This window comes from Paroedura picta, chromosome 5, assembly GCF_049243985.1.
Source record: "Paroedura picta isolate Pp20150507F chromosome 5, Ppicta_v3.0, whole genome shotgun sequence".
NCBI lineage: Eukaryota > Metazoa > Chordata > Lepidosauria > Squamata > Gekkonidae > Paroedura > Paroedura picta.
Window position 1 is genome coordinate 9,591,188 of NC_135373.1, and position 10,356 is coordinate 9,601,543.

The window sequence follows — 10,356 nt, forward strand, 5'->3', positions numbered from 1 at the left end:
GCAGTGGTTAAAGTGTCCATCTAGGATCTGGGAAAGCCAGGTTCAAATCCCCACTCATGCCATGGAAACTCGCTGGATGACTTAGCCTAGCCTACCTCACAGGGGGGTTGTTGCGAGGATAAACTTGGTAGGGAGGAAAATGGCGCAAGCCGCCTTGGGACCCCATTGGCAGGATACAGATGAAGCAAGGAAATAACAAAATGAAACCAATGCCAGCTCTGCTCCGTCCAGCACGAACGGACCCAGAAGCCTCCCTGGCCATCTTTTGGCTATTCAGTTATGGCGTGGCATGTGTGTCGTGGAGCCAGGAGCCCCGAGGATTGCCTGGCAGCCAGGCAAGGGGTGTTTGGAGCTGGTTTGCCAGTGCCTGCCTCTGTGCCCTGACCCCTGTGCTCCTTAGAGCAGGGGTAGTCAAACTGCGGCCCTCCAGATGTCCATGGACTACAATTCCCAGGAGCCCCCTGCCAGCGAATGCTGGCAGGGGGCTCCTGGGAATTGTAGTCCATGGACATCTGGAGGGCCACAGTTTGAGTACCCCTGCCTTAGAGGAACCCCACCCAAATTCTTGGAGGTCTCCCATCCACATACTAGCCAGGATCAACCCTGCTTAGCATCCGAGATCTTTCGGATTGGCTGAAAAAGCAGAATACAAATAACCCCCAGTGGCGTTGGCCGGGGCTAATTTCCAAACAGGAGTGCGGGGAGGCAGAGTTTGCACTGCAGGAGCCACAGCTGGGACTTACCTTCCAGGATCCTTGCCCTAGCAACCCTGATGCAGGAAATGCATCCCTGCCCGTTGTTTCCGGGGAAGATGTGCCACGGTGCCACAATACATATCTGTTTTGTTAGCCAAGCATCCTCCTCAATTTTCGCCACAGCAAAGGCCGCAGGGATCCTGAACGTGCTTTCATGAAAGTAAACCCCACTGAATTGTAGTCTGAGGAAGAGTGCTTGCACTGGAAGCTCACGCCTTAAATCAGGGGTAGTCAAACTGCGGCCCTCCAGATGTCCATGGACTACAATTCCCAGGAGCCCCTGCCAGCATTCGCTGGCAGGGGCTCCTGGGAATTGTAGTCCATGGACATCTGGAGGGCCGCAGTTTGACTACCCCTGCCTTAAATCAATCTTTGTTGGTCTTAAAGGTGCCCCTGGACTCTGATTTTATTGTGCTACTTCAGACCAACAGGGCTACCCATTTGAACCCACTGAACCAGAAACATGCACTAGATGGCGCTGTAACACGGCTTTGCTTTGGGATTGCTAAGGGCTTGGTCCTCTTTACATGAAAACACAAGAGCGGCCCTGATTAAATCACCGCGGGATCCTGAATGGAGCTCCGCCCTGCTAAACCCATGGGCTGATCCCACCCTTTATTCCACAGGATTTGGGAGGGTGGGGTTGCCAGATCCAGGCCGGAGAAACTCCTGGCGATTCAGGGATGGGCAAAGGACAAAAGAAAGGAAACAAACTCATTTTGTCAAAAGTGTGAAGCTATTAAATAGGGTGCACATTCACAATTAAAAGCATTACCTTCCAGAATATTAGACCGTACTGTTCATTCATTCATTCATTCATTCATTCATTCATTCGATTTTTATACTGCCCTCCCTTACGGCTCACACATTCCTGGCGAATGAGCGTGTGCACTGCGCCACGTGAAACCCAGCGCATTGCATGTGCTACAAAGGCGCATAGGTGGTTTCCTGGGGTACATCGGGCATACCCATCCCCCAGGAATGCATATAGACTGTATAGTCTGTTATTCACACCCCTACTGCTTTTAATTTTATACATCTCCACTATAGAAGAAATCTTTACTGTGTGGTTTTATTTGTTGCAGCCTGACCCTCTTGTTAGGTCTGGAGGTGGGATCTGGGGCTGACAGAGGCGCCACTGGAGTCCCCCTCTCCAAAGCATCCCTTTTCTGCAAGGGAAGTGATCTCTGCAGTCTGGAGTTGAGCCGTAATTCCAGGGAGGCTGGCGTCCCTAACTGTAGGGGCTTTCTCCCAGATAGGATCCCCTTGCAATCTGGGATGGGTCATTGTTTGATTCTAAAGGCTTTAAAGATTTCCATTCAGGCTAATCTCTAAGCTGGGACAATTTCGAAAGCCTTCATTAGAGCTGGGGGGGGGGGCTATAGATATGGAGTAGTCCTGAATCAGGAAGAAGCACACGGACCTGTCCTGGCTTTTCCCTCTCCTGGATCCTTCTGCCATTCCCTAGCAAAGACTGTACATAGATGTATCATCATCATATAATTAAAAAAACAGTCAACTTGCGCATTCAGCTTCCAGGAATGAAATATGGGATTGTGAATTAGCCTGCCAAGGTTCAGGACCAAGGGCCAGCTGGGTGTTGTGGTTAAGAGCGGCAGCTTCGAATTTGGCGAGCCGGGTTTTATGCCCCTGCTCCTCCATGTGCAGCCAGCTGGGTGACCTTGGGCTAGTTACAGTCCTGTTAGAGCTGTTCTCACAGAGCAGTTCTGCCAGAGCTCTCTCAGCCCCACCTACCTCCCAGGGTGTCTGTTGCAGGGAGAGGAAGGGAAGGCGATTGTAAGCCACTTGGAAGACTCCTTCAGGTAGCGTAAAGCAGGGAATAAAAACCAGCTCTTCTTCAAATCTTTTTTTCACATCTCCCCAAAAGAGTGGGAGGCACCTGGAAAGGCAGAGCTGGATCCTAAGCAGTGTCCGCAGAGCAGGGGTTTGTTGGTAATCCCTGGCCCCAAAGTTGTTTGCCTGTCCTTGACCAGAGCCAGGGCCTTTTTGGTCCTGGCTCCAATCTGGTGAATTAAGTTGCCAGCTGAGATCCGGCCCCTGAAGGAGCTGTCAGAGTTCTGCAGGGCCTGCAAAATGGCCAAGGACAAGCTTACGGTATGAGTTGACTGTCTGAAACCATACGGGCCTCCTTCCTTCTCTTGGGCTCCCCGGTTATTTTAGACTAGGGGTTTCCAAAGGGCAGTACACCCCCCCCCCCTGGGGGCAGTGGAAGGATCCAGGGGGACAGTGAGGAATTTGTAGGCAGCTGCGTTTTCCTAGTGAGAGATGTTCCAAGGTGGCTTGCCTTTGGGTAGTAACAATCCTGGACTTCTTTGGTGGTCAGCTCTACTTACCTTCCTGGAGGAAACAACAGCTTCAGAAGGTGGGCTGTAGGGCAGGGGTAGTCAAACTGCAGCCCTCCAGATGTCCATGGACTACAATTCCCAGAAGCCCCTGCCAGCATTCGCTGGCAGGGGCTCCTGGGAATTGTAGTCCATGGACATCTGGAGGGCCGTAGTTTGACTACCCCTGCTGGAGGGGGTCATATTTCTGCTGACCTCCTTCCCCTACTCACTCTGTCCTTTCCAGGCTCCACCCCAGATCTCCAGGAATTTTTTCACCCAGGGTTGGTAACCCTTCCCCCAAAGTCTCCATTTTTGGAAGGCCGGGAAAGCCTTCTCCTGCTTGCTCCTGGCCATGGGATTTTTCTACTGCTTGATTCTCTCTCTTGCTTTTTCTTTCCCCGGCTGTCTTTCTCCCCAACGGGGACCCAAAGTGACTTTTACAAAGAACTTCTATACTTTTTCTCCATGCTGGATTACGGCTGCTGCAAAACAACCCGAAAAGGAATGTAGGCAGTATGTTGTGTTTTGAATTTGCAGTAGGCCTAACACCAGGAAAGTGGGGTGTGTTCGTAAGTGTGGAGGGGGGGGCAGTGGGGAGGCAGCCTGCAAAAAATTAGGACCCACTGGTTTAGACAATCCCTGTTTTATACCTTGAAAACTCTATGGGTCCCCGTGTCAGATATGACTTGGCCCTTCCCACTGCCATACAGGCAAGATATTGTATGGCAGGGATGGCCAAACTACACTCTCTACAATTCCCAACAGGGGCTTATGGGGAATGTAGTCCATGGACATCTGGAGAGCCACAGTTTGGCCACCCTCGTTGTATGGGGTTAAAGAGTTTCTCAGTAGGGATGCCAACTCCAGGGGAAATTAGGTAGGGGAAGAACAAATAATAGGGAATGCCAAGTCTGGGGAGGGGGGGGGAGCCCAGTGGGAATGTGATGTCACTCGAGGACTTCCATTTCTCTGTAAAATCAGAGTCCAGTAGCATCTTTAAGGCCAGCAAAGATTTATTTAAGGCATGAGCTTAAATCTTTGTTGGTCTTAGAGGTGCTACCGGACTCTGATTTTATTGTGCTACTTCAGACCAACACGGCTGCCCACTTGAATCTTTCCATTTCTCTGGTTTAGGACAGCTCCGCAAAGGCTGTTGCCTCCAGGGGGGCTGATCTCGGTAGTTTGGAGACGAGTTCTAATTCCTGGAAAACTCCAGCCCACATCTTGAGATGGGAAACCCAAGTTCTTCGAAATGTTTCTACAGAAAGGGAAATCTTGGCACCGATTTCTCTCAGGGCCTGAAAGCAATTTACCAAGGCGGTCTTGTGGATATTTATGGCTTACTGTGAGGCCCCGCATGTGCTTTTCCCTAAGAAAGGAATAGCAGCAACCAGTGACTGGGATACGGGTTCTTTACGACTGTCAATCAACACGACAGTTGTCAGTAATCCTGTCCGTGATGCAAAGAGACCTGCCGGAACTGGCTCTCCTGTTTGATGGGTCCTGTGGGACCAGTTTCACTATACAGAAAGGTGGGAGGCGCCAAGCTAAGAAGGAAATCATTTTATTAAGAAGAGAAATTAATGTTGCATAGAAAGAAGAGGTAAGAGAGTTCTAACTAACTGTCTAACTGTCGTTCTGCATTCGTTCAGTCTGTCAGTTCTGGAGGCCAGCAGGGAGGAAGTGCACTCAATGCTGCAGGAGGCTGGAGATTATCTGAAGAACACGAGGAAGTTCCTCATCTAACTATGCTAAGTACGCAGCTCCTCTGATTCCCCCTGTAGGACATTCTCCATATGCCGCTGAATCATGCACTCTACAGATCCAACAGTTTTGACATGGCTTGGCTTTCCTAGTGGTGTGAGCTAGCTGTGTTCTCTCCAAAACTGTTCTGCTATGTCCACTCCTCTACAAGTTACATTGCAATCGTAGGATTCTGAGGAGAGCAGCATAGAGATGGCACTTTGTCTCTGAAGATAAAAGATGCACAGTACTGGAGAAGATGGTGAAGAAACAAGAAGAAGAAGAAGTTGGTTCTTATATGCTGCTTTTCTCTACCCAAAGGAGTCTCAAAGCGGCTTACATTCACCTTCCCTTCCCTCTCCGCACAACAGACACCTGTGCGGTGGGTGAGGCTGAGAGAGCCCTGATATTACTGAAGAAGAAGAAGAGTTGGTTCTTATATGCCCCCTTTCTCTACCCAAAGGAGGCTCAAAGTGCCTGACATTCGCCTTCCCTTTCCTCTCCCCACAACAGACACCCTGTGAGGGATTTGAGGCTGAGAGCCCTGAGATTCCTGCTCGGTCATAACAGCTTTATCAGTGCTGTGTCTAGCTCAAGGTCACCCAGCTGGCTGCATGTGGGGGAGCGGGGAATCAAACCCAGCTTGCCAGGTTAGATAGAAGTCCACACTCTTAACCACTACACCAAACTGGCTTCCTCTCCTGTTCTTCCACTGGCCTCGCTGCCCACCCGCCCTCCCTTCTCAGCTGCTGTTGGGTCCAATTCGCTTCTGAGAGTCTCAGAGGACAGGAGATGCAAGGGCAACACATTTGCTTGGAGCCTTCTCTGTTATTTCCGCCAGTTATTTAACCGGGACCATCCTATTTAAAGTCGTTGGAAGAACTCCACAGGCAGTACCTTGTCAGCCTCACAACAACCCTGTGAGGTAGGGCCACTGATTGCAGCGTTATCTTTAAGTAGCGCTCCGGGGCTCAATCAGGTCAAGATGGGTAGCCCCATCTTAGTCAGTTTGTAGCAATAGAAAAGAGCAATACCTCAAGACCCCCTCTGGATCCTTGCTCTTTTGTACTGCTAGGGGGAGTGCTCTTGGCTTAATTCAATTGCGATCAGAGATAATTACATCTCCCTTTGTCTTCTGGCCTTTTCTGGCCCTTTGTCCCTGCCATTGATTGATTGACTGATTGATTGAATGGGGTGGTATTGTAACTAGGAGATGCAAGGGGCATCTAGATGTGGTTTGCCATTGTCCACCTCCTGTCATGATCCCTATTATTTATTTATTTATTTATTTATCTATCTATCTATCTATCTATCTATCTATCCATCTATCCATCTATCCATCTATCCATCTATCCATCTATCCATCTATCCATCCATCCATCCATCCATCCATCCATCCATCCATCCATCCATCCATCCATCCATCCATCTGTTGCCCTCCCTGAAAGCTCAGGGCGGGTCACATAAAACACAACAGAAACAATACAGATAACTTAGATTAACAATAATGAATGAAGTGAAACAAGCAACATGGAACAGTAGAAAAAATGCGGGAAACATTAATTTAACTCATACTGATAGCCCTGTGGGTTGGGCGGAATTATGGTGGGTGCTATAGGAGGGAGGATGGGGGGGGGCGATGGTAAGCAGCAGTTTAAGTTGACTTCAACCAAATATCTTGCGGGAGAGCTCCCATTTGCAGGCCCTGCGGAACTGTTCGAGTTCCGTTTGGGCCCTGATCTCCTCCGGGAGCTCGTTCCACCAGGTAGGGGACCAGGATGGAGAAAGCTCTGGCCCTGGTTGAGGCCAGATGAGCCTCCCTGGGGCCAGGGATCACCAGGAAGTCCTAGAGCATAAGGCACTTCGGGGGGGGGGGGTGTAAGCAGAAAGGCTTCTCTTCCCCTTAGTCCCTTACTGAGCTGACCCTAGAATAATTACCCCCCCAATATCTTGTTCTGATTAGCTCTGACAATATTTGGCCACTGTGAGCTCTTCAATTGATCAATAGACTTCTTTTTGATGCAAAACCAGTCAGCATAGCTTCAAGGGAGCGGTCAGGCTAGCCACTTGGGGCTAATTGGGAACAATGTTGGGATGGATAATAGGGAAGCTCATCTTATCTGACAGATTCAGGTGGGTCTCCCTGTGGGCCTGAAGGGGCAGAACAAAGTTTGAGTCAAGGACAATTTTCAGACCAACAGATTTCAAGGGATAAACTTCTGTGTTCCAGGCCTACTTCTTCAAATATAATCAAACAGCATTTCTTCCCCAAAACATATAGGTCAGCCGTTCTCAACTTTTTGAGAAACCCCTGGAACATTCGTCAAGCTTTGAGAAATCCCAGAAATGATGCAATCATGCAAAATAGGGGTGGGAAGCCCAGCTGTGGACACGCCCACCCAGGGCCCCTCCAGACCCATCCCTGGCCATTTTGGGAGGGGTGGGCCAGGCTGACATGACATGATGTGATCAGGTCACGTCACCCGATAAATGTTTTAACAAATTTTCAAAATATATTAAAAATTACCTCCCACCCATTTGGGAAACCCTTCCAGGGCTGTGAAGAAACCCCAGGGGTATCTGAAAGCCAGGTATAAGTGGGGGTGGAATGGGGTGTTAACTGGCAGAACAGTTTAGCTAGAGTTTGGGGCATAATTAACAGAGCGATTATAGCTGAGATGGGATCGAAGCCCTTACCCAGGGGTAGTCAAACTGTGGCCCTCCAGCATTCGCTGGCAGGGGCTCCTGGGAATTGTAGTCCATGGACATCTGGAGGGCCACAGTTTGACTACCCCAGTGGTTCTCAACTTTCCGCAACCCTTTAATCCAGTTCCTCATGTTGTGGTGACCCCCAACCATGAAATGATGCAAGTTGTCTTTCACAGAAATTAATTTTCGGTTTAATTCCACAGAAATTAAACCGACACTGACCAATGGCATGAAGATCCGTGGTTCATGATGATTGTATATAAATTGTTTTTTTCCCCCGGGGTTTCTCAGTCCAGTTCTGCCTCTTGTCCCGCCATGCCGATCTCGCTCTTTTCCGCTGCTCCAGACAGACGAACACTCTATCTCGATCTACCCCGCAAGGCTGTTGTGTGGATGGTGCTCCCCCTCCTGGCCAAGCTGCTTGCCTTGCCATGACCCCTGTGGAAAGAGTTGTTTGACCCCCAAAGGGTTCCTGACCCCCAGGTAGAGAACCACTGCCCTAAACAGAATCTTGTGAATGGCCCTCAATGGTAGAAAAGATTCTTCTGAGTCAATCGCTGGGCAGGGAGAGGGGTGTGACTCCCCTGCCCATAAACCAATCTCATTCTCAACCCCCATGGTCAGGTTCCACAACCTGGGGGTCAGCAAAAATGGCTCCTTGTTGGAGTGAGACAATTCCCTGATGGTTTCTGGGCCGTTCCTTCAAGTGTCACCCTCATGCTGCGTATCTTTGGTGCTGGTTGGGAGCCAAGTGCTCAGGGTAACATTTTGAAGTCAATGCACAAAGGAGAAAACAGGGGTCTCCAAACACAGGGCTTTTATGATAATCCACAAGAGCCAGTTTGGTGTTGTGTTTAGGAGTGTGGACTTCTAATCTGGCGAGCCGGGTTCGATTCTGTACTCCCTCACATGCAGCCAGCTGGGTGACCTTCGGCTCGCCACGGCACTGATAAAGCTGTTATGACTGAGCAGTGATACCAGGGCTCTCTCAGCCTCACCCACCTCACAGGGTGTCTGTTGTGGGGAGAGGGAAGGAGATTGTAAACTGCTTTGAGCCTCCTTCGGGTAGAGAAAAGCGGCATATAAGAACCAACTCCTCCCCCTTCTCCTCCTTCTTCTTCAATACAGTTTTATTTCAGCATGAAGTTCCACAGACTGTTGGGTTTTTGTATTTGCCTCATTTATAGCTCACTTTCCCCCTTCCCAAGTGGCTCACACTGTTCTCCCTTTCCCCATTCAAGCCTCACAACAACCCTGTGAGGGAGGTCAAGATGGACAGCCATCTTAAGTCTGCCTGTAGCAGGAGAAAAGAGCAAAACTAACCTTGAAGACTAACAAGCACCTTGAAGGCTAACAAGATTTGTGGCGGGGTGTGTGTGGAGTATTTGGAAGTCACTCCTCCCGATACCTGAAGAATTGAAAGAGGTATCTGAAAAAGTTCCTTCAGCTGCTCACTAAAGCTCCTCTCCTGCCCCAGATCTTTCCCTTCTTCAAGGTGTTTTTGGACTCTTGGGTTTTTTTTCTCCTGGGAGGTAGGTTAAACTAGGAGTGTGTCTGGCCAAAGCAATCTTCCATGGCAGAGTGGAGATTTTAACTCATGTCTCCCAGACCTAAGTCCAGGTCTCTAACTGCTATGCTACTCAAGAAAAAAGGAGCAGATGTTCACTGTGCAGTAGGGCGGGGTGGGGGGGCTTCCCCTCTATAGCAGGACTACCTCCCAGTACGTGAAACAGCGGACTGTAGTCTGCCAAAGCAAAAGCAGAAATGAAACAGTCTTTGACAAAACTCCTGTTTCCATCTCTTGCTGCCTTCTTTTTCTTCATCTTCCTTGCAACGACAGCTGCCAATCTCCAGGTGGACAAGGAACCACGCTGGGAGCCTGGTGACCAAAGTGTAGAACCAAACAGCCACCTTTATTCCTATAAGGTTATGCCATAACGTGGACAGGTTATAAAATACGTTTTCATGTCTGTTTCCTCAGTGGCCTGAATGGGTGAAACACTCATTCATTTAGACACATGGCACACACTAAATCCCGGAGATCATAGGCATGACATACTGCAATACTGATTTTCAAAACGGGATTGTTTGGAAGGACAAATGGGAGATGTAGGCTAGGCCACCTTGGACCAGTCCCCAGGGGGATTATTTTATTAATTGACTTGATTTTGTCAAGGCTGGATGTGACTGGTTTGAGAAGAGAGAGCCAGGCGGTTGGCCGTCTTTGACCAAGCAGCAGAACAAGGTTTGAGTCCAGTGGCCTCATGATCAATCGGGTTTTAGTCTGGGCAGAAGCTTTCATGTGCCTCCAAAACCTTCTACCCCAGTGGTTCACAACCTTCCTAATGCCGTGACCCTATAATACAGTTCCTCATGTTGTGGTGAGCCCTAACCATAAAATCATGCAAGGGTTCTTTCACAGCAATGAAACCAAAACTGACCAATGGCATGAAGATCCATTGTTCATGATTGTATATAAATTGTTTCCTCCCCCCCAGGGTTTCTCAGTTCAATTCTGCCTCTTGTCCCACCATGCTGATCTCACTGTTTTTCACTGCTCCAGACAGACGAAGGCTCTATCTCGATCTACCCCATAAGGCTGTTGTGTGGATGGTGCCCCCACCCCTGGCCAAGCTGCTTGCCCTGCAGCGATCCCTGTAAAAGGGTCGTTCGACCCCCAAAGGGTTCCCGACCCCGAGGTTGAGAACCACTGCCATAAATTTATGCCATAACATGGCCTGGTTATAAAACACGTTTTCATGTCTATTTCCTTAGTGGCCTAAATAGGTGAAACACTCATTCAT